Source organism: Rattus norvegicus, chromosome 3, assembly GCF_021556685.1.
Source record: "Rattus norvegicus strain SHRSP/BbbUtx chromosome 3, alternate assembly SHRSP_T2T, whole genome shotgun sequence".
NCBI lineage: Eukaryota > Metazoa > Chordata > Mammalia > Rodentia > Muridae > Rattus > Rattus norvegicus.
The window spans coordinates 63607157-63634891 of record NC_141536.1 but is presented as its reverse complement, the minus strand read 5'-3'; the positions used below and the strand labels follow the sequence as shown (position 1 = coordinate 63634891).

At 42.5% G+C, this 27735-nt stretch overlaps 1 long non-coding RNA gene across 1 annotated transcript in view; it reads left to right on the top strand.

Moving 5' to 3' along the window:
* Nucleotides 1–21596: 21596 nt before the first annotated feature.
* LOC147995547 (uncharacterized) overlaps nucleotides 21597–27735 on the top strand; it is a 32234-nt gene continuing 26095 nt past the window's right edge. Inside the window, exon 1 of the long non-coding RNA XR_015684451.1 lies at nucleotides 21597–22250. This is a non-coding gene — a long non-coding RNA (uncharacterized LOC147995547). The remainder of the gene's footprint in view (nucleotides 22251–27735) is intronic.

Here is a 27735-nt window from a genome sequence, read left to right as displayed (position 1 = left end):
CACCCCTGTTTCAGCGAAGAAATCTAACGTTGTAGAAATGACAAGTGAAAACCTTTGATTTATAAGATCACAATTAAACGTGCATAAAAAGTATCACCTTTCAAGACATCACTGAATGATATTTTATCAGAAGAGTGCAGAAATGTAAAATATTTTGAAATTAGCAGTGCATAGGTCTTGAGGAAACCATTTCTCAATCATTACAGTATTATCTATATAAGCACCCTATGAATAAATTAATGAAATGACTTATAATATCTTCTGTAACTCGTAGAATAAGAATGCTGTAAAAATTTATTTCATTTCTAAGATACAAATCCCATATCCTATATCCCAGAAGGGAAGGCCCTGGTCAAAAGAACTTGCTTCCGAGTAAGAGCCTCACGAGTACTGGAGCTAAATATGAGAACGGGAAGCAAAGTCCTTTCAGCTATTCTGCTGTACGACATCGTCCTCAAGTCTTCATAATGTCAAGGAAAATGAGCGAAGCTGGGGAATGTCTTTGCTGCCATTTCTGGGAGTGAATGCCGCAAAAAGAATTTACTAAGAGACTACAAGGATTAAGAAGAAAATCAGCTTGTTTAAAGGAAGAAGGCATATTTAAAGGGTCACATATATTTTGGAAGGACTGTGTGGTTTGTTATTCGGTGTCGCTTGAGCGTGATGCTACAGTTCTTTCCGCCGCGTGCCAGAAATCTCAAGAGGCAAGGCAAGGAGCAGCTGCCACGTTCAGTTTCCTGTGTGCCCCGTCCCAAGTCCGGAAGGACTGACGCTGAGAAGCTTTACTTCTGCCGCCAGTGCCTGCCCACTCAGCCCGTCTGGTTGTATTCCTCCGCCTAATGCTTTATGTACAAATTACTTTTCTGACCATTGCAAGATAGCACCCAGGACAGCATAAGACTCATTCCAACCTTTGCCTGAACTTATTAGGAAATCCTCAAAACCTTTTTTTTTTTTTTGAAAACCCTTGTGATCTGTCTCTCCATGGATCTATGGACAGGACTTTGTGGTTTTATCTCCTTTCTGCTTTTATCGGGTCTGAAAACCCCCTCCTTCTAAACAGTTCTTCCCGACTATCCCTTTCAGTAACATTTCAACACATCTCTGCCCTTTAGTTCTTCACAAAGGCATGCACCCACCATCACTTTCACCCTACTCTCCGCCAGTCATCTCCTTTGTAAACTGGGATGTCTCAAATTCCCTTTAGTAAACAAACGTGTTAGCATTTCCTATGTATAAATGCACTTCTTAACCACATCCCAACCTTACTACCCCTCAGTCTGCACTATTCTTGGCAAGGTTCCCCACTGGCCATTCCAGCAGTTTCCTGGGGAATTCTTTATATTGCCAAAGTTAAGGGACAGCCAGACTGGCTTTACTCGCTGTTTGACATCCATCGAGGGCATCACTGCTTACTTTCGCAAGTAGCCTCCCTACGGCTGCTGTGCCACCGTCATCTGGATTCTCTATTTCTCTCCAGATTCCTTCCTAATCTCTTCATTCAGCCCTTCCTCCCCTGCCCCATGTGCAAGTGATGGAATTCCCCAGGAAACTGCTGGAAGTGATCCCTCTTTCACAACACTCTCTAGGCAACCTCAGCCACCCTATGGTCCAGATACTGCTGATGCAGACTCCTCCCAGCATTCCTGTGCAGCCTAAGCCCAGATTCTGCAAGCCTGGAACAATTACCTAGTTAGTATGTCACCACCTCCATTTAGACACAGCACAGGCACTGAATCTCAACATACCTACGTCTGAACTTAGTTTTCCCCAAGTCTTCTATTTCCCACTGTTGTCTACAGAAGAAAAACATTCATGTTTCTTACTGCTCTTGCCAGAAACCAGAAGTTACAGTTCAATCCTTACACAGACAATAACAAGTCGTTTGTTCAACACTTGGTTTGTGGGTGTGTGAATTACCTAGGGCTTCCATTACAAATGACCACAACCTTCATGGCTTAAAATAACATTCTCTCATAGTTCTGGAGGCTGGATTTTTTAATCCAAGGTGTCAGCAAGGCCATGTTCCCTCTGAAATAAGCAGAAAAGAACCCTCCTTTACTCTGCCAGTCCCAGGTGATGACCCCAAGTAATTTTTAGCTTATGAGTGTATGAGTCTATCTTCCACAGCCTTCCTCAGTGTCTCTACTCACGACTCTTCTTGTACAAGACTTGGACTTTGGATTTGGAGTCCACACTGAATCCACAGTGATTGCATCCCAAGGTTCTTGACTAATGACACCCACAAGACTCTTCTTTTTTTTCCAGGGAAGGTCATATTTTGAAAGTCTAAGTGGGCCTGAATCTTTGGGGAACTATACTTACTAGAATGGAAAAAAGGAACATATTTCATAACTAAAAAGTAAAGGTGGGAGAATATGCATTTATCCTTTATTTCCACTGACTAGGGCAGAGAACATTTCCATGATTCCACAGAATTTTTCCCAACTTTTAAAACATTTAAAGTTAATAATTCATTGTTTGGTCTATTAAAACACCTTTTTAAAAACATTTCTTAATTATATTTCAAATGTTATCCCTTTTCCTGGTTTCCTGTCCATAAACCACCTATCCCATCCCTCCCTCCTTCTATGAGGGTGCTCTCCCACCTACCCACCCCTTCCTGCCTCCTCACCCTGACATTCTCTTGCACTGGGGATTCCAGCCTTGACAGGTCCAAAGGCTTCTCCTCCCATTGGTGCCCAACAAGGCCATCCTCTGCTAAATATGCAGCTGGAGCCATGGGTCTGTCCATGTGTACTCTTTGGGTAGTGCTTCAGTCCCCTGAAGTTCTGGTTGGTTGGTATTATGGTTCTTACGGTGTTGCAAACCCTTTTAGCTCCTTCAATCTTTTCTCTAACTCCTCCCAACAGGAACTTCATTCTCAGTTCAATGGTTGGCTGTGAGCATAAACCTCTGTATTTGTCATCCTCTGGCAAAGCCTCTCAGGAGACAGCTATATCAGGCTCCTGTCAGCATGCACTTTTTGCCATCAGCAATATTGTCTGAGTTTGGTGGCTATTTGTATCTGGGCTGGATCCCCAGGTGGGACAGTCTCTGCTCCAAACTTTGTCTCCATATCTCCTCCTATGAATATTTTTGTTCCCCCTTTTAAGAAGGACTGAAGCACCCACACTTTGGTTGTCCTTCTTCTTGAGCTTCATGTGGTCTGTGGATCATATCTGGGTAATCTGAGCTTTTGGGCTAATATCCACTTATCCACTTTGCCTATGAATTTCATGAAGTCGTTGCTTTTAATAGCTGAGTAGCACTCCATTGTGTAGATGTACCTCATCTTTACATTATGAAAATGAAAATAGAACTCAGGCTGTCAGAACTCCAGGCTGGGGCCTAGTCCTGTCGTCATCAGAGAGGCTTCTTCTGGTAGCTGAAGTGAGCAGGTGCAGAGACCCACAGACAAACACTAGAGAGAGAGTCCAAGTTAAAGACTTTTATTGGGTCCTTCTCCTCAGAGCTTGGGGAACCATGTGCAAGAGGGGGAGGAAGAATCATAGGTGCCATGTGGTCGAGGGCACCAAGAGAACACAGCCCACAGAATTAACTAAGCAGAGGTCACAGGGGCTCACAGAGACTGAAGCAACAACCACAGAGTCTTTCCTGGATCTGCTTTAGGTCCTCTGCATATATGCTGTGGTTGTAAGCTTGGTCTTTTTGTAATGATCCAATGTAATGCAACAATGTTAGTGGGGGTGTCTCTGACACTTTTTCTTTTTCTGCTCTTGGAAACTCTTTTCTCCTACCTGGTTGCCTTATCCAGCTTTGATATGAGGGTTTGTGCTTGGTCTTATTGTAATGCCAAATTCAGCTGACAGCCCCGGGAGACCTGCTATTTCCTGAAGGGAAATAGAGGGTGAGTGGTTCTGGGGGAGAGCCGAAGTGAGGGGCGAACTGGGAAGAGTGAAGAGAGCAGAAACTGCAGTCTGGATGAAATGTATGAGAGAATAGGAAAAAATACAGACCTACAGAAAAAGGAAGTGATCTCTCAGTTAGATGGGAAGAGATGGAGGGCTGGGAGGGTGGTAAATGGGGAGGGGTAATATGTTCGAAGTATACTGTATGAAATTCAAGGTCAATAAGATAAAAGGATAAACAAACAAAAAAGAAAATGATAAATACCCAGTGGATAGCATTATACCTACTTCCCTCCAAGTATCACTACGGTTAATTTTAAAGGATAATTTCCACTGGCTGCCCCCAACCTATGGCGTGGGCAGGCTGTTCATAGCAGAACGTCGTTTCTCAGCCTTCCCTCTGCACTTACAGACATGGCCTTTATTTACAGTTTACTAAGGCAGCATCCAGGTGAATGGTGAAAGGCAAGATCAGGGTCTCGCAGAGTCTGCCGGCCCTGCCAGAAGTTTTGTCTGCGGTCATTCTTGACACCCCAGTCTCCTTAACTCCACATATCCAATCAAATCTTCCTATTCTACCTCAAAAATCCATCTACTTCTCCGTTCACTGCCATGGCCCGTCTTCCTCTAAGTTACTGGATTTGCCCATTTGAGCATGCTCAGTAGCTTCCTGATTGTATTCCTCAGGCAAATCTTTCAGGAAACATCCGTGTGGAGTTTTTCTAAGACCAACTTTGATCATTTTCTTCACCGATTCCCCTATCACCTGGTTCTCTTAGAGACTAAACTGTCAGAACACCTCAATGGTGTAAGGCTTCCTCCACCACCCCCAACCATCTCACCCCATCTACCTCTGTATCAGGCTGTTTAGTCTACAGATCGTCCTTCATGCCTGATGAATTATTTAAGAACTTTAAAACGTCACGTGGTTTGCAGTCACATGGTCTGCAGTCACAAAGCTCCGTGTTTGGTATTCTACATGGTCACTAAAGAACTATAGCCTTTTAGTGGCCACTGAATTTCTCTGAGGCTCACTTTCCACACCGTAAAAGAGAATTGTATTCTAGCTTCCTGTAAGGATCATAAGGATAAATAAAGATAATAAAATGGATATAATTCTCTCAAGTCGGATAGTACTATAAATTTATAGTTGCCGTCACTATAATTATTATAACAGTACTTTTCAGATGGACGCTGTGAGCCTCGATTCAAACGTATCAGAAGAACAGCATTGTTCTGACAAAGCTGTATACTCCTAGTATATAAGAGAGATGTCTATTTCCCCTTAAACAGATATGGACAACTATGTTTTTATTATGATAGTTCATGAAAAATATACTTTTAGCCCCTATTTGAGTCAAATTCCAAATAATCAGAATCCAAATTAAAATTTTATGTTGCACAAAAGACGAAGTTCCTCCCTTATGAAACTTGGTTGGCAACAAGGTGACCCTTTCTCTTTGGTGTGACCAGAATTTTCAGTTCTCTCTCTCTTAAGTGTTTAGCATGCTGAGGATCCTACAGTTTACCACTCCATGGTACAGCAAATGATTCTTAACACACAGCGGCTCAAGCCCCATTAAGAAGATGTTCTCTATCCCTTGCGTAACACTCCAGTTCCTTCCTCATTGTGCATCCCAGGGTTTCCTAAAACCTACAGAAATGCTAGAGTCTGGAGGAAGGAGCTATCCCCTGACTTACTGACAGTAAGTCTGGGTCATATTACCTGACAGCACAGAGTAGTGCTGCTGGCTTGAGAAGCTAACCTTGGAGATTTACACGTAAGCTGTCTAAGTTGAAGGCAGGCCCCAGCAAAGACTTCATTAACAGCCTTCTTCTGCCTGAGAACAAATATTAAGCATGTGAAGTGGGAAGTAATTCCTCATCCATCCTAGAAGGTATGTGGGGATATTTTAGTGGGTCTCCACAGCAGAGCAGGCCAGGCCTTGTGAGTTGTAGCTCTTGTAAATCTTGGCTACCTCCCCAGATGCAATTAACCAGTGCAAATTTGGCCTGTCCTGGACTTGTTCTGCTAGACACTACTTTGAGGCGAAACAGCCCTGAGAATTCTGGGGTCTCGTGATCTCCCCAGGAGAGACATGCTGTAGAGTCACCATCCGGATGACTGGACTAGAGTGGATCAGAGGGATGACCTAATGTTCTGATGTCACCACAGAGCTTGGGTAAACTCCGGCCATGGCTTTGCCTAGGAGAAAGGCAGTACCCGTCGTGTGAGTTTTCTGCCCGGCAAGAGCCTTAAGGAATGACGGTGTGGTGCTCCGGGCCCTCTCCCCTCTCACTGGCCTCCACATATTCACATGCCAAGTACTCAGTACTCTCACTAAGACTTCCACCTCCTTCCTCTTCTCAACCTCCCCACTTGGAAAACTAAAGGGTCTCCTCTCTCTCTCTCTCTCTCTCTCTCTCTCTCTCTCTCTCTCTCTCTCTCTCTCTCAAGCTGTTTCAGTGACTGGCTTGTGATTTCCTGTCTCCACGCATATCTGCCTTCTTGTTAATTACCTCTCTAAAGGAAAGTGAACAAATCTTCAGTTCAATGTCTGGCTTTGTGTCGCTTCTGGTAGGGCTCTTGTCATACCTTAGTAAATTATTGATAGAAAACCTGGAGCCATGGCTACAAGGGAAACATCATTAAGTACATGAGGTTTTAGTGTATGTTGTAATTCTCTACAGGATTCTTTTTTTTTTTTCTCCTGGTGATTGGACTTTTTTTTTTGGTTATTTTTCTTTTTTATTAACTTGAGTATTTCTTATATACATTTCGAGTGTTATTCCCTTTCCCGGTTTCCGGGCAAACATCCCCCTCCCCTTCCCCCTTCCTTATGGGTGCTCCCCTCCCAACCCTCCCCCCATTGCCGCCCTCCCCCCAACAGTCTAGTTCACTGGGGGTTCAGTCTTAGCAGGACCCAGGGCTTCCCCTTCCACTGGTGCTCTTACTAGGATATTCATTGCTACCTATGAGGTCAGAGTCCAGGGTCAGTCCATGTATAGTCTTTAGGTAGTGGCTTAGTCCCTGGAAGCTCTGGTTGCTTGGCATTGTGTACATATGGGGTCTCGAGCCCCTTCAAGCTCTTCCAGTTCTTTCTCTGATTCCTTCAACGGGGGTCCTATTCTCAATTCAGTGGTTTGCTGCTGGCATTCGCCTCTGTATTTGCTGTATTCTGGCTGTGTCTCTCAGGAGCGATCTACATCCGGCTCCTGTCGGTCTGCACTTCTTTGCTTCATCCATCTTGTCTAATTGGGTGGCTGTATATGTATGGGCCACATGTTGGGCAGGCTCTGAATGGGTGTTCCTTCAGTCTCTGTTTTAATTTTTGGTTATTTTAATTATTTCCATTTCAAATGTTATCCTCTTTCTTGGTTTCCCCTCCTATCCCATATCTCCCTATCCTATTCTCCCTCCCCCTGCTTCTATGAGGGTGCTTCCCCCACCCACCCACCCACTCCTGCCTCCCTGTCCTGGCATTTCCCTACACTAGGGCATCAAGCCTTCCCAGGACCAAGGGCCTCTTCTCCCATTGATGTCAGACAAGGCCATCCTCTGCTACATATGCAGCTGGAGCCATGAGTCCCTTCATGTGTATACTTTGGTTGGTGGTTTAGTCCCTGGGAGCTCTGGGGGGGGGGATCTGGTTGGTTGATATTGTTGTTCTTCCAATGGATTGCAAACCCCTTCAGCTCCTTCAATCCCTTCTGTAACTCCTCCATTCGGGACCCCTCGCTCATTCCAATGTGTATCTACCTCTGTGTCAGTAAGGCTCTGGCAGAGCCTCTCAGGAGATAGCTATATCAGGCTACTGTCAGCAAGCACTTCTTGGCATCCACAATAGTCTCTGGGTTTGGTGTCTGTATATGGGATGAGTCCCCAGGTGGGGCAGTTTCTGGGTGGCCTTCCCTTCAGTCTCTGCTCCACACTTTGTATTTCTTCCCTCTAGTATTTTGTTCCCCCTTCTAAAAAGGACTGAAGCATCCACACTTTGGTCTTCCTTCTTCTTGAGCTTCATGTGGTCTATGACTTGTGTCTTGGTTTTTTCGAGCTTTTAAGGCTAATATCCACTTTTCAGTGAGCACATACCACGTGTGTTCTTTTGTGACTGGGTTACCTCACTCAGGATGATATTTTCTAATTCCATATATTTACTGAAAATTTTCATTCTTTACCCCTCCTGCCATAAATACTCTTGGCTCTGGTCCAGACACTGATTTCTTTCACCTGAACTACCCTCCTAGGATTTAGAGTCTAGAGAGCACAGTAGAGGGTGGGAGAGAAGTTTACTCAGCACACTAATTTAGTGCTTTCAGAGTCTGCTCTCTTGTAAGAGCTTGGTAGCAATTAATATGTTGTTATGCGAGGCTGCTGTTCGCTTGTTTTTCTTAGTCCACAGTTTGAAGCATCCATTTGTTTATTTGGGTTTATTCTTGAAAAGGCCCTTCTTCGTAGTCTTAGTAGTCTTAGATGAAGTGGAGCCATGACGTTAACATGTAAAGCTCTTTGGAGAGTTTCCTTTCAAGCAAACTCTGGGTCCCATGTGCACCAAGTTCAGTTTTTGTTTGGATAGAATGCTCCAACTTGGAGAGAAAGAGAACAGGAAGTAGAACATTCCAGCCCCTAGGCAGCAGCTTCTGCTCGTCAAGCCGTTCTTGACAATAAGGTCACAGACATTTAGTAAGGGCGTTTCTGGGAAGTAATTTATAAATTATGCTAAGAGCAACAACAACAAGGTTTATTATTAAACCAAGAGCAATATGAGCACACCACCAGAAACCAGGTTGTAAAATGAGCTCAGCGATCCATGTGTCAGGAGAGGCAGGGGAAGATGGGGTGGAGGGAAAACCAAAATCACATCTAGAGTAGTCCTCCCTGGAGCTCAGCTCTTGCTCAGAAGATGTTAGGGAAAGTTTTTAAGTGCTACTTAGGTTGGGAAGGGTGACAACCAAAAGACCAATCAAAGGGCTGCTCTAAAGGAGATTAGGAAACATTTAAGTCTCAGGAGGGCAAGAATAGCTATCATAGGTTTGTGCTTTCTGGATGAGGAGCTCACCAGAGAAGAACTAGTAGTGGCTACCTGAGATATAAGGTAACAAATTCCAGCACCCGGATGGAGGATCAAATTGATAGTGTTCTGCTACTTCCTAAGGTTTCAGCATTAGAAATCTGTTCTCTGCTTCTTTCCTTCCATTTCTGTGAAGGTCTCCACTTCATTGTGACAGGAAGGGCTAAACCTCCATTTCATCTCCCTTGACCCTTAACCCTTCCCTAAGGATGCAATCACCATTTTGTACCATGGTAGTTTGTACATGTTACCATGGCCTGGTTATTATTATTGTTGTTATCATCATCATCATCATCATCATCATCATCATCATCATCATCATCATCATCATCATCATCACCATCCTCATATTTTGATTATATTCAAGCTCTCAAAATCTTCAAAGAGAAACGATGGTAGAAAATGTACTTTCTGGTTATAAGTGTACTCTGTCACCTTAATATTCCACAGAGAATGTATGCAATTTTCTGAATCACACATTCTAGCCAGGCCAAGACATCATTCACTGAGTAACAAATGAAAACTGTCAAGTTCACTGCACAGCACAGCTGCTTGGGATGTTATCGATGTTTTAGATTTTGTTTTCCTTTTTTAGCCAAGAAGGGATAGTCTGGGAAATGAGATCATTTACAGGTTCACTCTGCAGTTACTGTGCTCAAAATGGTTGCCTGTTCTTAACGATACATAGTATCTCTCTAGCCTGTTAGCTCGCTGCTTTGTTATTGGGAATGCCATTTGAGTTTGAACTAGGAAGAGGTCCAACGTCAAATGAAAAGGGTTTCTCCTTTTTCATGAATTAGCCTTTCTTTAACCACATCATCAAAAAGTGAGGACACTGCTAATTTCCCAAATCTTTTCCAGGCTGGCACCAAATGGATTCAAATAAATCACTGGACGCCTTTATCTCTGAGTGACTCACACTGTCGAGAGCCAGTTTTATGGGTTTGAAACTCAGCTGGGCTTCACTGCCTCCTTTGTGTTTTCACACAGCATGGCGAGGTTCAGACAGACTCAGAAGCTGCATTGAAATGATACAACGTGGTACTGGTTCCACCCTAGCTCCTACCTCTTTATACAATGCATCTAGCATATTCTGATATGATAGCTTCTTCTCTGTGGAAAAGGCAACTTTGACATACTTCTTGGAATTTATGATCTATGACATAAAAGAGTAACCTTTGTTTAAGTTTTGTTTTAATTTAAAGGAAGATGTAAGTTCATTGTCAAAACATCTCCTCTAACAGTGTTTGAGGGCTGATAATATTTAGCAAAGTTCAGTAAAACAGTCTAATGTTTTACAAAAGAATTATGTGTTCAAAACAAACCTGAGAAAAAATGGTAAAACTTTAAAAAAAGTTTACATTGAAGTTTTGATTAAAATAAAGTGACTAAAACACAAAATATTCTCTCAAACAAGATAAGTCAGCTTTTCCCTTATTAGAACATTTTTTAGCCCTGGACAAAATCTTCAAATAGTCTTGAGAGTAAGGTCTTCTGGAAGCCATTTTCCTCGTATATTTGATAAAATCATGTTTCATGAGTATCCAAGCAATTCAAAGACAGCTCTATGCCAATCTTTTCATTTCTTAGATCACAATCAATTTCAATGGAAAAGTCATAAAGATAAGCATTCTCAGCTTGCTAAGCTGTTATCACAAGCACAGGGCTAACCAACTCACACAGGTTCTGTAACCCAGGCAAGAAACAGATTTTTTTTCATCCTCTCTTGTGGATAAAACTTATCTCTATTTGAATCTTAAAATAAACACCGAAGATTAACAATTAATTACTCATACCTGTTGTCAAATTCTTAGATTTGAGAATCTGATATAATGTCTCTGCTCATGAATTTGAAACTACAGATTCAAGGTTTTCAATATATAAAGTAATAAAATTTAAGATAAAATTGATGAAAAGAGTCAACTTTAAAAGCTTACATTTTGTCCAAAAAGGATGAGGAATTAACCTGAAATGAAAAATAAACACATTTTTTATCTGCATTTAGAATATTGGCCAGCTGTATAGCCTCAAACGAGTTGCTTATGTCCACATATGAGAAATGTCGTCTTTCAGAATGCTTTCAGGCAGATTAAGTAGAGAACATACATAAAGTAACTCATACATACGTGATAGTCACAAGGCACTTAAGTAGCTAATGACACCCTCCATCTGTAGACCCCAAGTATGGCTGTTGAAGAAAACTTGCCGCTGTACTGGTTGAAGCTCCCCAGGTCTGTAAGTACCCTTCCAAAATGTAAATGCTTCCAGAAATACCACAATCCAGATAGAAAACACTAGAGCAAAGTCAGGATTAGCAACTTAACTCTTAAGGCCTTCAGGAAGGAGAAGATGGTGTCCCGGAGTCCTAGGCTGATTTTGTGTGCTAACACTTAGGCCTACCGATGGGTAGTTTGCTATTTTTTCATGCTCCAGTGTCCTTGCACCAGCTGGGTCTCAGTGATCTCAGTGAACCAGGGAGGACCGAGGGCAGGTTAAGATTAAACAGATGCACGAATGAGAAAAAAAAATCATATGAGATGACAACAATTGAGTTACTGAAGTCCTGCAAAACAGGATGTTCTTTCCACACCACCTCTTCCTCTCATTCACTGAGGCCGACAAGTTACAGTGCTTTGGTGCTTGGCAGTTCGTCATCCCTGAAGGAACTTGGCACATCAGCGAGGTAGAGGTGTGCATTGAAATTACTTTTCTTTTTCACAGGGGTTTCCAGGGTGACGGCAGAGGACACACAAGTCTTTTTTTTTTTCATAAGAAATAAAAATAAGGGTTCTTGAAAAGGCCTAGCTACCTAAGATTGAGGAGCAAACATTTGCAAGAATTAATATCATAAATGTATCAAGGCTTGTTAACGTCTTTAGTTCTTGCTAAGAAAATGCAAGTGTAATAGCACCAGGGCAGAATTTATAAGGGACAGAAAGATTTAGCAAGGATACATCAAATACTGGAACCTAAATGGCTTTTGTACACATCAACCTCCAGTCAACACTGTATCATGCAGTCAACCACATTGCTGAGTATCTTCTGTGAGATTTTATGAAAGTCACGTGGTATTCACTAATACAAAATGGTCTGATCTTCAAGTCTACTTAGGTGATGAAAACACAGGAGCTCAAATTTTATAATTTTTTTTTTGTGTACCACTATACCATTTGTGGCTGAGGCATTACAGAATCACTCACAAAGAGGAAAAGTGCTTTAGAGGTTTCAAAGTCAAATTCCTGGCACATAAATACTAGCCCTGAGCCTTAAAGAATGAGTAGTTACTGATAAGTAGAAAAGAAAAGCCAACCTACGACTAGACAATCTCACTGAAAAAAAAAAAAGAAAGAAAGAGAAAAGGCTTATGGGTACGAGGAACAACAAGCAACTTTGGGAGAAACTTAGGACAGCAGAGTGTAGGGGCACACACAATGTGATGCAATTCGCAGAGGATCCCTTTCCTACTGAGGATCTTAAATGCTACCGGATAGAGTAGGAGGCAAAAGCACAAGAGGCTTGTGCAGGGGAGCAGCTGGGCCACACTTGTACTTCGGTTGGATCTTTCAGATGACATTCTGGAAGGAGGATCTGAAAGAAAAGGCTATGGGGATGAAGGATGGCTTAGAAGCACTACATCCACCCCAGCAAGAGATGGGACTGAGCCACCAACTAAAGAGCATGGGTGGACCTACGTCTCTACACGCATGTAGCATATGTGCAGCTTTGTCTTCATGTGCGTTCCCCAACTACAGGGATGGTCCCTGACTCTGTTGCCTGCCTGTGGATCCTGCTCCCCTGACTGGGCGGCCTTGTCTGGCCCCAGTGGGAGAGGATATATTTAATCCTGCAGTGACCTGATGTGCTGGGGTGGGAGGATAGGTGTCAGAGCTCCACCAGGAAGAGTGGCTGAGGAGGGGCTGTGGGGGGTGGGAGTAGGGAGGGGGGCTGTGATCAAGATGACAAGTGAATAAATTATTAAGGAAAAACAGAGAGAGAGAGAGAGAGAGAGAGAGAGAGAGAGAAGAACAAGAAGTGTTGACAAGAAAAAGTGTTGACAAGAAAATTAAGACAATCAAGATAAATGAAACTAAGGAATCTAAAGTGAACTTCTGGATTTATAATGCAGTCAATTGAAAGTCTGATGAACAGGAAGAGTCAATAAAAAGAACAAGATGAAAATTCAACCCAGCCACTGAGCTATGACTATGAATAATAAGAAACAAAGTGAAGTTGGAAATCTAAAACCTAAAAGTTGAGACTAGTAAGATGATAGTGAGTTATATATAAGATAAATATATAAGATAAAAGTAGATATATATATATATATGTATATATATGCAGAGAGAGAGAGAAAGAGAGAGAGAGAGGGGGGGGGAGGGTGGGAGGGAGAGAGAGAGGATTCATTTGTAAGAATTCTTGTGTCAATTGAAAGAAACCTTGTCTTAATCCCCTTGGACTTTCAGAATTAAAAGCACCATGCCAGAGCAGCTTATAAACATTAGCAACTCATGGTAGCTGGAAAATGGAATGTTAAACAGTCGGTTTGGACTCTGGTGGAGGTCCATCATAGACCCTCTGTCTGTCTTCCATTACTGAAAGCAGTAAGGCTAAGTACAATCAGGAGAGCTCCATCCAAAGACCTCACACACGAATAGCTCCCCATTCAGGATCAGATTTCATTCAACACACACATTTAAAAAGTATAGAACCATTCAGCCTATCCCTGTCAGAAACCTCCAGAATCAGAAGAACAGTGGGTGGAGGGCATATCTGTAGGGAATGTTACCTTCACAATGGAGGTGGAAAAGGTTTCATGCAAAACATGGTCATGGTGCAGGAGGAGTCAGAGGCATGGAGCTTGGTTGATATTTCGAAGAAAGAGTTCCAGAAAAGTAATAGTAACCCACAGCACAGAACACAGCAGAGGCCCAGAAAGAAAAAAACTGAAAATTGAATTTCACTGGATTTCAATTGATAAGGCATTGACAACCTTGGAGGAAATTAAGGCACCAGCGTGAGGGAAGAGAAAGTCAGGAGGACACTGGAGGAAATAAGAAGAGCGACTCTTCCTTACAGAACTGTTAATCCAGGACCATACTTCAAGGAAATCAGGTAGAAAGGGGATGCTTAGTCATGGCTCCTTGTGGGAGGGATTGACGTGGACACATTCATAATGAGAGGAACATAGTAGGATGTGTTCCTTGATAAATAATATCAAATATATTACAGAATAATAAAACTAACACTTTATCGACATTCACTTAAAAACCTTCTGTCCATATTAAATCCTTCTTCTGTGTAACTAGCAACCTTCAGTTTGGACTGATTGTACTTTTCCTGACTTACAAGCCAACATTTCTTTTGGCACCAAGAAGCTATGAACACAAGCAACGTAATGGCGAAGGGAAAAGAAGTGGGGGAGACAAGGCCTGAAAATTTCAGACTGTATAATGCTAATCACTTTCTGAAAGAGGTCCACATTGGCCCATAAGACTCTGAATGTCAGTGCCAAGTTGGCTGTGTGTTCTTGAAATACATCCAAACTGTAATCTCACACGCTAAGCAGCAGAACTTTAAAAAAGTCAAATGTTCTCCAGACCCAGCACGGTCCAGTTCAGGGGTCATTGCTTCCCATCCTTGTCCGTAAATAACAACACAAAAGCAGATTATTGCCAGTCCCAGCACAAGGTGACACCTAGTGATTACTAGCCAGCCTCATACCTTTGGTTGTTCTCATACCTCTGGGCGGCATCCCTCCTCGGTGAACACCCAGAGGTGGTGAAATCAAGAGTGTCTGACAACACCCCTAGGTGGATGGTGCTGCCTGTGGCTGGTCGAGCAGCTTTGCCCAGTTTCAGGCAGCAGATGCCTCCTGATGACTATCGTGCTGGCAATGCCCACACACCCTAGCACAGCAAGTGAAGCAGCATCTCTGCTGCTCATCCGTTGGTGATGGTTACTGCAAATGCCGTGCCTACGCAAGGAAAGAAGCAGCACTGAAGCCATCTTGCTTTTGGGTCCCGAGCCTCAAAGTACATATACACGTAGATATAAATAGTTTCATATCTAAGAAATACTTACATGTTAAATACATCTGTTATATTTTGATAAGCCACCTTACTCAAGACATATATAACATATTTTTAAAAAAAAATAAGATTACGTATCCAAGACGGATGGCTAGAGATTAATTTAGACTAGACAAAGAGCTGTAAATGTGTGTCTGTTAGCACAAAGACATCAAGCTAACCTTAATACTCACCTGTCCTAACCTCTACCCAGCTCTGGTACATAATTTCACCTCACGTCCAGGCTCCTGAAGACTTCTCTACGGGAGCGTGCCCAGCTACTGTTGAGCACTGCTGATACAGCTTGAAACTGATGAACGCAAGGGAGTTGTGATGTAGCCGTAGATCAGAAAGTTCTGTTTATTCTGGATCTTTGGGACAACCAAGGAAAGACTTTCAAGCTAGCCTGTTAAAAAGCAGGCTCTGAGACCCTAGGGACTGTGACCAAGTTGAAATGGATGCTGTATTCCCTGGGTCTCTGCTCTTTAACAGATGATGGCAGCGGAGGTCTTAAGTAGGATCTGAAATATCAGGCATTGGGAAACACTTCTAAAACTCATTCCTATAGAGATATTTAACATGTGTGTTTAGCACTAGAGGAAATAAATGCTAGTGTCACAGTAAGCCATGTCGGCATGTGAGTATTTCTGTGCATGTGCGTGCATGTGCATGCCTGTGTGTGTGCATGCCTGTGTGTGTGTGTGTGTGTGTGTGTGTGTGTGTGTGTGTGTGTGTGTGTATTTTGCAGCCTATCAAGCTTGTGGCTCTCCACATACTCATCCAATTCCCTACCACTGAGCTACAAATGCAGTGTATCCTCCTTGTTTATTTTTGCTCAAAGTCTCGGTAATCAACAAGTAGTAACTGACTATAAAGAACAGATTAAATACACACAAACACACACCAGAAACTATGGTTTTTCATTGGCCAAACAAGAAGCAGAGGCACTGGCTTCATTGGGACACATTACTCTTTTATTTAGAAAACTAGAAATGCATCAAAATAAAAGACTTGTGTCCAAACTTCACAACACTTGTGTTGGGTGTGGTTCAGTGCCTACATGCTTGCACAAGAATGAGGACTTGAGTTTTGATCCCCAGCAACATGTACAACCTATGTAGCAGTGTGAGCCCATAAATCTGGTATTTTAGAGATGGACACAGGCAGATGGATTCTGGGACCTCACTGACCAGACTTTTTCTAGGTTCATTGAAAGGCCTTATCTTAAAATATAAATAAAGTCAAGAAATGATTGAGGAAAGTACCCTCTGGCCCCCCAAAGCACCCACATGTTGAACACACAGATACACACACACACACACACACACACACACACACACACACACGCCTGCCATACACAATGCACAACTTAGTTTGAATTTAAAATCTAATCTTAAGTATCAAAAATATGCTATCCCTGTTGAAGTAAGTTTTGAGAAATCATGGCACATTTTTCTGGTCCTAGCATCTAATCATAGATAGATTAGAATAACTATACATTGGTACTGGTGTTTCATTGAGTCAGATGCTAACTTAAGACATTACTCAGGGTAAAACTCAGCTTGAATTGTGTTTGCAAAAATTAGAAAAAAAAGTAGAGGGAAAACATTTTTTTCTAAGAGATTCTCTTTTGAAGGACTGAAAAAAATTCTTTAAGTAAAGGAAAACATCATATTTTAAAAAGCCTAAATTAAGATTGTTAATGTTTACTAATGGACTATGCTATGCTGGACACATTGTATGCACCAGTGTCATATTGCTTACAGCCAGTATGCTAAAGAATTAATCAACTGTGCATCAAGTGTACACAAGTTGGCACACACACACACACACACACACACACACACACACACGCACACACACACGCGCACACAGACACACACACAGAGAGCTATCTACATTGTATCACATATACACAGGTGGACACACAGAAAGCTACAATACATTATAGATTTCCCACTGTCAAATCACTCTCATTAGTTATCTGTCTCCTTTAGAATGTATGCCCCCCGCATCTTCTCTTCCCTGCCACTAACCCAGCGTTTACCCCCACACCACCACTATATGTTCCTCTATACCGTTCTACCTGGAAAGTCTCTGAGTCCATGTCATGAATGTAACACCCCTGATTAAAAGCATAGGGCTCACACAAAACAGACTATGTAATTGGTTGGCTATAGGGGAGGACTTCTGGACACTCAGAGCAAATAAAATAATACACAGCAGAAAGAAAAACCCAATCTTTGTTCATACTATTGTTTGCAAAAATGTGAAATTCTACTATGCTGCCAAACCATACAATGACTAACCAGAAGAGCCAATAAAACATGACAGCTCTTGTGGAACTGGGTAACAATGAAAGCTTAAAGGCCTCGTTAGGTATAACCTAAAGGCTTCTTGTCATCACCCACAGAGGCCTGTTCTTAAAGGCCAGGACAATCACAGCATTGAAGGAAGGGTCTTTTTGTTTGTTTGTTTTAAAAGAACTCCTTTATTATTCAAAAAATGGTTTGATATTTTTTCCACATTGAAAATACGAATGCAGAAATAGAAAGTCCTTTCGTGGCTCTCCTCAGCACTCCAGTTCTTTGGTATTTGTGTAAAGCACTTTCTCATAGGAGGAAGCTCGAGTAAGCCGTGAAGAAGTAGGAAGCCTGCAACAATCCCGCAATTGTTCATTTAAGACTGAGAGGCTTAGAGTCCAAGCACAAAAATGTCACTGTGTCTGAAAGGCAACCTAGTAGCTTCGGGAGCATAAAGAGATATATTTATGCTGATGCCTAGAAGAAAGAGTTGCAGGATACAAAATGACGTTCTGTGTTTTGCCGATTTGTGGAACCTAGTTCCTTGATTGTCTCATCCCCTAAATGGAGATATTTGTATCTTCTCCCTCTGCTAGGTCTTAGATAGCCAGTTGAGAAGGTCTCCTTCTATGTCTTTGCAAACAGGAAGCCAATGGTCCATTGCTAAAGGGCCTTGCCTGTCTCTGAACGATCTAGCTTCTTGACAGCATCAGAAGTTCAATTCAGTGTCAGCAGAATACTAAAGGCAACACAAGCACCTTCCCAATAGACCAGTATCTGTGGATTTCTCTGCAGGCTTCTTACCATCCAGGACCCAGTCCCAAACAGCATAAGCATATAAGTAGTACAAGATACTATTCTTTCAGTCACCTCGGGTCTAACGGTCATAAAGGTGTAACTGGAAGAATAAAGCCCACTGTGGCTTAAGGTGCAGATCCCAAACATGTCCCTTTCACTGGAGGGAAGAGATGGAGTTGAGTTTAAGCTGGAAGCTAACATAATCAGCACCCTGTTTTATCCTTTAGAAAGGAATTTTTTTTCCTTAACTTGTCACACTCAAATATACGGGTCTAGCCAGCTTCCGACCTCCCTTCTACCTTCAGATTTGCACTAATGCCTCCTCTTCACGTCTCCAGGAGCTTTAGCTCTGAAGTAGGATGGCAGTAATGGAACCTATCGGCAGAGTCACTAGCTATCTGAGAAGACTGAGTGCTTGGCACATAGAACATGAGCAGAAAATGAAGGCAGTGAAGAAGGCCATTTTGTTTCCCATTCATTATGTTGTGGCAGATGTTGCTGATGGAAAAGATGGAGTTGTTTGCAAGTGCTTAGCTGGGAATGTCTCTCCGCCTCGGCTGAAAGTTTGTAGGGCACTGAGACCAGTGAAAAAGAAATACAGCCGGGCAAAGGAAAAGTTAAAATAGGAAAGAAGCCCCTAGAAAAGGTTCAGAGTAAGCCTTTGCCTCCAGGATTCTCAGAAATGGGAGAGGCTTAATGACAGTTGCAAATTAACTCTTGCATCAACCCTGAAACTGACTTGTCTCGCACTGTTAATCCAGTGATCATTGACATGAGGGGGCCGGTGCTTTTGTCTCTCGAAACCCAAACCTATGAAAGCACACATACCTGCAAGACAAATGACGTGCATACCCAAGGATTTTACTGTGCATGGTCAATGAAGCACTTGGAAAGAAACATGGTTTATGGGGGGCATATAGAATTACCTCCATTGACTCTCCTGGTTATATTAAGGGTAGCTCTATCTGTACCCTTCCCTTTGTAACACCTTCCCCTGTGCAATCTCATTAAAACACCACCAGAAACACTTCCTGTGGATTGTTGATCATTTTCAATTAATGTGCACTGTGTCTTACCCAGACCTTCTTTTCTTCTAGAACTAACCCCATCCCAACCCTTGGCACCAATTGCTGAATCCATGGCCTCTAGTATGCTAGCCAGGTGCTCTATTATTAAACTATATCATGAAACCTTCTAAGATATGTTGCTGAATTCTTTGTGCCCATGTATGCTGGATTCTAGAATTACTCTGCTAGGTCAAACCCTGATTGCTGTAGGACAAGATGCATCACTCCTCATGAATCCCAAAGGTTACCAGGTCTTTAGCTGAAGAGCATGGGTGTCTCTGCATCAGATTCCTCCTGCACTGTGAATCCTAGTTTCACAATCTTCAATCCTACCATACTATCCTCTCTTCTCACCTTCACTACTCTTCTCTACCCCACCATCTCACTCCCATTCACTTTCCCAAAGCCATCATCCACTTTTTCCTAACTGCCCCAGGATGGGCAATAAGTGTGCACGCTTATGGGTGCTTTTATAAGGCATCTTTTTTGTGCCACTTGGAGCCACTAGGTAACTACTAGGAAACACACGCACTCACACACACACACACACACACACACACACACACACACATCGCCATCTATAACATGTAATTATTATAAAAAATCTATGCTAATGTTGGCTAGGCACGATGGTCTTGGTGTGTTCCCAGCCCGGTACATAGCCCGAGACTGAGACCACGTGTTTCTCTTTGCCAATGCCTCTCCCACAAACACTGGCTCTGCTTCTCTAGAGCTCCAAGATCGCTCTCTCAGTCCCCTTGGCCAGCTGATGCCAAACTGCTCTCTTCCCGTTCCAAAGCCTGGCCGAATTCGACCCAGCTAAATTCTTTCCCTTTCGGTCCACTTGAGTCTCCTCAAATGTAACACACCAGACAATCTTAATTTAGACTTAACAGATGACACAACCACTGGGCATGCAATCTATCATCCTAAGCCATCAACTATTCTATGTTAGAAATCTTCTGGTGGCAGATTCTGTCACCAGGTCTACAGTCCCCGTCTACATTTTGTCTGCCTAATGCACATATATGTCTCAAAGAGACCTATGTCTGTCCATAAGGAGACTTAGAGATCTCCTACTCCTCAGAGCCTTGACATTCCAAGGAGACGTGATGTCCATGTGGTTTTGGCGGTCCAGGCCTATAGCCCTGTGCGTTTCACCCCCAGCTTTGTAACTGCCCAAGAGAAGGCCTTAATTCTTTTTTGGGTAGTTCCAAGCAGACTGTAACAGAAAAGTTACTTGGTGTTTACTAGAAAACAGCGGAGGTCACTACATAAAGGGGCTAGCCTGCCAGTGACTCTACTCTGTAGTAACTGTCAAGGATCTTGCCCCTTTCTTTTGCCTTTGTGCCCTCCCTAAAAGGGATAACACAGCCATTCTTTTCCTCAGGAAGTCAAGGCACAGCTTCCTGCCATCTTCTCTGATCAAGGCACATTTGGTAAGGACTGAACTTTCTCCTCTGACCTCAAAGTTCCCAATAACCAATCCAATATGTGCGAAGTGGTATAGGAATGAAATTTTTCTATGCAGTAAAACACTAGGAATAAGATAATTGTGTGTCTATTATGCCTGTTTTCGGTACTCCCACACAGAATCCTAAGAAAGAGCCCTGTTGTAAGTAAACCTTTCCACAAATCTAATGAAGGTCATGCCCTCTCAGCAGCTGTCACCCTTGTGTTCTTAGCACTATATCTATGGCAAATTCTGGCTATGGAGGAAGTCATTTTGCTTTAAGACTTTGCTTAAAGCACAACAATAAAAAGAGTCAAGGACCGAGCAAAGAACATCCCTGTCACTCTTGAAAGTTTCCTTTCTAGCTCTCTACTTAGCTCACAAATACTAGATGGAAAGCTTGCCCACTTGCAAATGCCTCTAATCCACTTCGGGATCTTCCTCTGCCTGTGTCAGAACACCATCCCTGGGGAACCTCAACATTGTCCTTCACCCAGCTAAAGGCAAACCAACTGCTGAGGGCACAGCAGCAAACAGAGATAGGAGGATAATTGCCCAGCCTAAAGGTAGGCAAATAAGGGATCTGGTTGCAGTGATGTTTTTTTTCTTAATCATTTGCATAATTGCAGCACTCTTTTGATTTGCTTTTCCAGTAGAACACTGGCCCCTAGCCCTGCAAATTGCTTTTGTGACAATCTGAAAGTCAAGAATTAAAAGCATGTTGCTCCAGCCAATTAGCTTAAGAACCAAGGGAATCTGCTGCTGGCCTTTAAGAGAGCTGTCTAAAGAAAAACGAAAGCAACGCCCAATCAAGCAACGCTGGATCATTTTAGCATCAGGCCCTAAAAGGAACAAGAATGGCTTTGCTGTCCTCTTTCTGGCTGAGGCAGCTGCAGAGGCCTGAACGTTCTCGTTCAAGGTCACTGCTTGTGTTGTCCTCTTGTGCTAATTGTGAAACAGACTGGAGTAAAGGGGAGATGGTGAGAGACTGGAGGAGTAGCTTCATTGCTCTTCCACAATCAGCCCCTGCCCACCCACTGAAGGTTGGGAGGGAACAGAAAGGCTCTCACCTCTACCAGGGAAAGGGCAAGAGCTTTCTGTAACACAGGCGTGTATATATTGGCCAAGGAACACGCACTCTGTTGTGTGTTGGTGGTTGCTCAATTTGTTTACATGGTAACTCGCTTATTTATGCGTCTGCTCTTTGTTCTCCGGTGGAGATAGATGATCCAGCAGAGCGAATCTTTGTTCCTTATGAGCTCACCCTCTCCTGCTGTCTTTGCCTGCCACACCTGCAATTATAATTATGGCCCGCTGCAATCCCGTCCTGCTGAAACCCATCTCCAATTCAGAGACGGAGTCACCACGTGCAGAGAGAATGCCGGGAGTCAGTGGAATCTGCTTCATTAGGGCCTTTGCTGCCGCTTCCAGCTGCAGTTAACCTTCTAAGAAGACGCGTGTGGCCTGCAGTGTTCAGAAGCGTGGACACATCCTTGCCTTTTCAAAGGAACTATGACGTTAGTAACCACCACTGGGACACTCTGGACAAGCATAATGAGGCTAGGCATCTTGAAAGTCAGTTGATACTGAGATAAAGGAACTGCTGATGTATTACAGGTATGCCACCGAGGGAGAGAATTTGGCTGGTTACCAGAAGCAGGTTAGCACGAGATGGTCTCAGAAGTCATTACAGATTAACTTTATTTTGACAAAAAGTCATTCTTGGGGTTGGGGATTTAGCTCAGTGGTAGAGCGCTTGCCTAGGAAGCGCAAGACCCTGGGTTCGGTCCCCAGCTCCGACAAAAAGAACCAAAAAAAAAAAAAAGGTCATTCTTACATGTCCCAAAACTAACAGATTCAGTGATGCTGACGTAATTCAGCCTTGTAAGGAGTCTATCCTTGAGATACTAACTGCCTGATGGTTCCTCCAGCTCACTGTCATCTTGATGAAAAAGTTAACACAAAACTTTTCTGTTTCAATTACAATGATACTTATTGATATGCAGCTTTGCTCCTAAGTTAGTGGAGCACCAATATTTTCTAACGAGGCATAGTTTCTCTTCGCTAGGGTACTCATTTTTACACATGGGATAAGAAGGGCATTTCAATTACTGGATTTGTGGGTAACTTATATTTCCATGTTTTTGTTGTTCTGGTCTCAAAATAGGAGGAGTGAGTTTTTAATCTACAGAAAACAGAAGAGAATTCCCCTCCCCCGGCAAGGTTTTAGTTCTCAAATCTGAGCCCAAATATGACAGCCTTCAATTGCTCTATTGTGTTCCAGTTTAGACAAAGGATTTAGTGAAGGGGAGTAGCATGCCAGCCTTTTATCCTGTTGCAAATTTGGAGAATTTTCTCTGGTGTATCAAATAAAATACATCACAAGAAAATTGCAGAGATAAAAATTTATACAAATAAGTTTGGGTGTCATCAAAGTCAAACTTTTCTTTAGGTTTTTGCTCACTAAAGGGATCAGCACAATTTTGTTTCTTCAGAAAGGCAAGCCTTTCGTTTCAACAATACATTCCATTGGATTTTAGACTAATTGCAGCAACATGTCTCACTTCTTGACTCTCAGAGCCTTACAAAAACAATTCATACAGGCTTTCATTAAGAACAAAATAGAAACAGATAAGAAACGTAATTGAAACAAATAACAATAATTAACTCAATTTATCAACTGGCATCTATTATGCTAAGGAAAGGCTCCTGGCTAGAACCGAGTCAGTTGCATAAAACATATATTCAAGACAGGACAGGTGCCTTTAAAGCAAAACTTGTAAGTACCTGGGGAAGAATTGTAGAATTTTACAGTTGCCATCAACACTGCCTCAAACAGTACCTCAAACAGGCCTGCCTGTTTCCTGGGCAGGTAGCATCAGGACGATATACTAGAAAGACATTTTCTCCAGCCATGCTCCAAACCTTCTTGTTTGGAAACCTTGCTGTGGCCAATGCCTTCATGTTTCAATACGTCATGAGAGGATTCTGTTACCCACTGACATTTTTTGGCTTAGTTCTAACCTACAGGCCTCTAGATCTGCTTCCTGTAAATTCTCCAACTTTCAGAGTGCCCTTTTAAAATACTTATTTCCTATGTAACCCTTTAGAGGTTTCCCCATTGCTGTGGAATTGATACATTCATACTCTGCAGACACAGTTCTCTCTGCTTTCCCCATACACACACACACACACACACACACACACACACACACAGACACACACACACACACACACACACTGTGAACACTCTCAGCTAGAAACCTACAAAACTCCAGTCATTTTGAGTTCTTTGAAGATCTGTAGATGCCAGATCTTTTTCTCCCTAGTGCCTAGGGAGAAATGCTCTTTTCTCCTGAAATGCTCTTTTCTCTTTCTTCCAACAGCTCCTTCCAGCTTTTGTTTTGTCAGACAACTTATTTGGAACTCTGTCCTTTCTTGCTCAGCCCCCAAAAGTACTCTCTTCATGCCTTCCTTTCTCAGCCAGTTCTTTTTCCAAATGCTGTCACAGAGAACTATGGAAACTTTCACTACCACCCTTACCACCCAATTAACAGTGAGTAATAGCTGGTTACTCCTCCCCACAGCTGCCCTCTAAGCTTTAAGAGTCAAGATGGAGTCAGCTACCAAGCCTGGATGTGTAAAGTCCTACCAAAGATTTGGTTCACAACAGGCAATTACTGGTTCCCTATATACTGCCTGAATGACCAACTTAACGAATGTATGAATGATTTTATTGGAACCACAATTAGAGATGAGCAGAGTGGACACAGATAGGAAAGGTGATCTGTCAAATCTTTGTAAAGATTTTCTGTTTCTAGATCCTGTGTTTCAAACATAGCCCCCTTCCTGGTTTCCCCTTCACAACCCCCCCATCTCACTCCTTCTCCCCTTTCCCACTATGAGGGTGCTCCTCCACCTACTCCCACCTATCCCAAAATTTTTAACCCAGAATTGTTCCTGTCCAAAGGAAAGACAGGGGTAATAAATGGAGTAGAGACTGAAGGAAAGGCCATCCAGAGACTGCCCCACTTGGGGATCCATACCATCTGCAGACACCAAATCCAGTGTTCTTAATAAGGACAAATTTACCCACCCTTCTTTTCTTAGCTGTGTTTGCTTTCTTGAGAATGTGGAACCCCATTGGATTCAATGTATAACTCTTTAACCAAGATGATTTTGACTTTTGTGAGGTGGCTATGTCCATGACATAATAACATCACACTTAGGGCATTAACTCCGTATGTTTCTCCTGTGTCATCCATCTATTGACGGCACGACACAGGAATACTCAGATTATGAATGCCACTTCTCTGATGGCCAGAGAGATTTCATAAAGTGGCTAACCCAGTGTCACAGTGGATAGGAATGTGGGCTCCTTGTGTTTATAAAGTACAGACAGAAATGTTTCCTAGCTTATGGGACCAGAATAAGAGCTCAGGACAGGTGGTCTGCACAGAGCACCTAGGATAATGTCATGGAAACAGTGGTTGATGAACACAAACAAAAATAAAGCCAGGAACACAATGAGACATCATAAGATAGAGTAAGTTAGTGAACATTTTCAAAAATGGTAACAAGATCAAAACTCACATTCCTATTTTACAGTAAGATTTTATCTGTGCTTACCATTTATTATTTGTGCTACTATTAGTTCTATCTGACAATAGGGTTACTCTGGGACTATTTAGATTCCAAAAATTCAGCACCGCTATAGTGATGCACCACTGTAGCTCTTTCACTAAAAGCGAGGCATTTGAACATTTTAAAATTTCCTTTGCAAAGAGTAAGTACATCGACATTGTGGGTTGCAAATGCTTGGAAGATTTTCGTAGTGCGTACACGCTGTGCACAGGCTCTGATGTGAGAATGAGAACGTGGCAGACGATTCTAACTGGGGCTCACACTCTTTTTGCTTGTTTAATTGTGGTCCGCACCATTGTTCTCTCTACCCTTTGGAATGATTCAGCCTTGAGTATCCCCTCTACTAAGGGGAGTTTTTCTGCCCAGTCAGGTTCTGTGAGACAGAGTAAAAAATCAGCAGCCTTATAGTGAGGGATGGCATTGAAGGAATTTTAGAAGTAACAAAAGGGTGGAATGATGGGCCGATGAACTGCCCCTGTGTGGATAGAACTCAATTACCTTTTGTATGCAAAGGTCCTTGCTAGATATGACCCAATGGATAGCTAGCATTCTGCTCAAGAAATATAGCATAAATACGAATAGAAATATTCTTAAAAATAATCCTTAGTCACAGTTTTCTCAATATAGGAAAACCAACTAAGAAAAGAAATTTATGTAAATTTTTCAGTGGGTCTGAAACCTGGCATAATTTAATATTAGGATGTTAGTGTGTCAACAGACTTGATCACTGAGTACTTAAAAATTGTTCAAACCTTTTTCAAATAATTAATCGATGGCAGATTTGATTACAAAATTGTCAAATGTTTGTTGACTCCAAGTCCATGCTTATTACAATTATAGGAATTAGACAGACATGAATCAAATATCTTCTCCTTACTGAGTTGACATTTTAAAACACAAAGCTTTAGCTCCCACAGTTTTTAGCTGGAAGTGTCATGCGATCTCTTCATACCTTGTTGTCCTGTTCTGTAGCCTGAGGGTCTGTGGCAGTGTAAGTTCTACTCAGAAATTCATTCTGTAGATTAAATAATTTTCTCTTCTTCTTTGAACATCCCCAGGGTCACAGGGCTTAGTGGAGTTTAAGCATTTTAATATGAATTCAGGAGATAACACCTAGCCCTGGAGTATGCTGGGGAATCCCCTTGTGAGCCCATCCCCTATAAACGAAGGATATATGGACACACACACACAAACACACACACACACACACACACACACACACACACACACACACACACCAAGTCACTGTCAGGATGGGCAGCCCTGTGATTCCTGCCATGCAGAAGTCCCATCTCTGTTATTCTGAGCTTCGCACATCCTCCTGCAAGCTCTCCTTCCATGTGTTCAAAGCTCTACTCACAGCTAGCTTTCCCAACCTCTCCTTCTTTGTCTTTACTTCCCATTTCCTTCCTAAGTGAACTGTCAGCACCTCCATCTAAGCAATGGTCCCTTTGGTTTATTATTATTATTATTATTATTATTATTATTATTATTATTATTATTACTATTACTATTATTCTCAGTCCCATGCATGCTGTGTGATGTGCACTGCTTGAGCAGGTCACACTGGCTGTCAGTGATGATGCCTTTGGAATTGGTGCGGATATAGAGATGACCTGCAGGGTTATCCAGTAGGGGGGCTTGCTAAGCCAAAACTATGACCTTAAAAGCAAAGAAATGAGCATCCCTGAAATAGCAAAGAACAACAATACAACCAAAACAGACTTGTTCATTCTAGCCTAGGACTCAAACGTTAATGAGTCCCCTTGGTTTTTCAAATGGGTATGGTAATAAAACCAAAGGAGGCATAGCATTGTAAAGTTACGCAACAAGTTCCCCTGCAGGGCTCCACTGCCTGGAAATGAAAATTCTTAAGCAGGACTTGGATAGGCTATAACCGGTGGATCATATTAAATTACCTTTCTATGACCAACTTTCATGCTGTTCCCAGGGTCAAGTTACAAGTTACCTCTCTTCTACCAGCTCTAGGCATACAGACAGGCTTTTATTTTCATTCAATACATCTGTGTGGACATTTGCACAAGGAGAGCCTAAAGTTTTAGATAAGGAAAATATTCCTTCAATTGGACTAGCAGAAGGGTAGAGAAGAAACACTGAGGTGTGTGATCTAAGCTCTTGCCACTGTTAACTCTGCAGAAGGGATTCAGCGTATCCCATTGTTTCAGAATGCCACAGGGGTCACCCTCTCTCTTGGAAAGTCAAGATGAATGTGCTACTTAGCTACATTCCCTCAAGGAAAGTCTTGATTCTGCAGGAGAGGGGACATTTCAAATGACTCTGCATCTCCGTGAAACAAGTCCTAGCCATCCAGTCTGGGAGGAATTGGAAGGAACATCAGTGTCACAATTGACATAGCTACATGTAACTGTATTGTTGTGTGTGAGCTCTGGCCCATGCTCTTTCTTATGTGCACATACATTCAAATAGTCCATGCCAG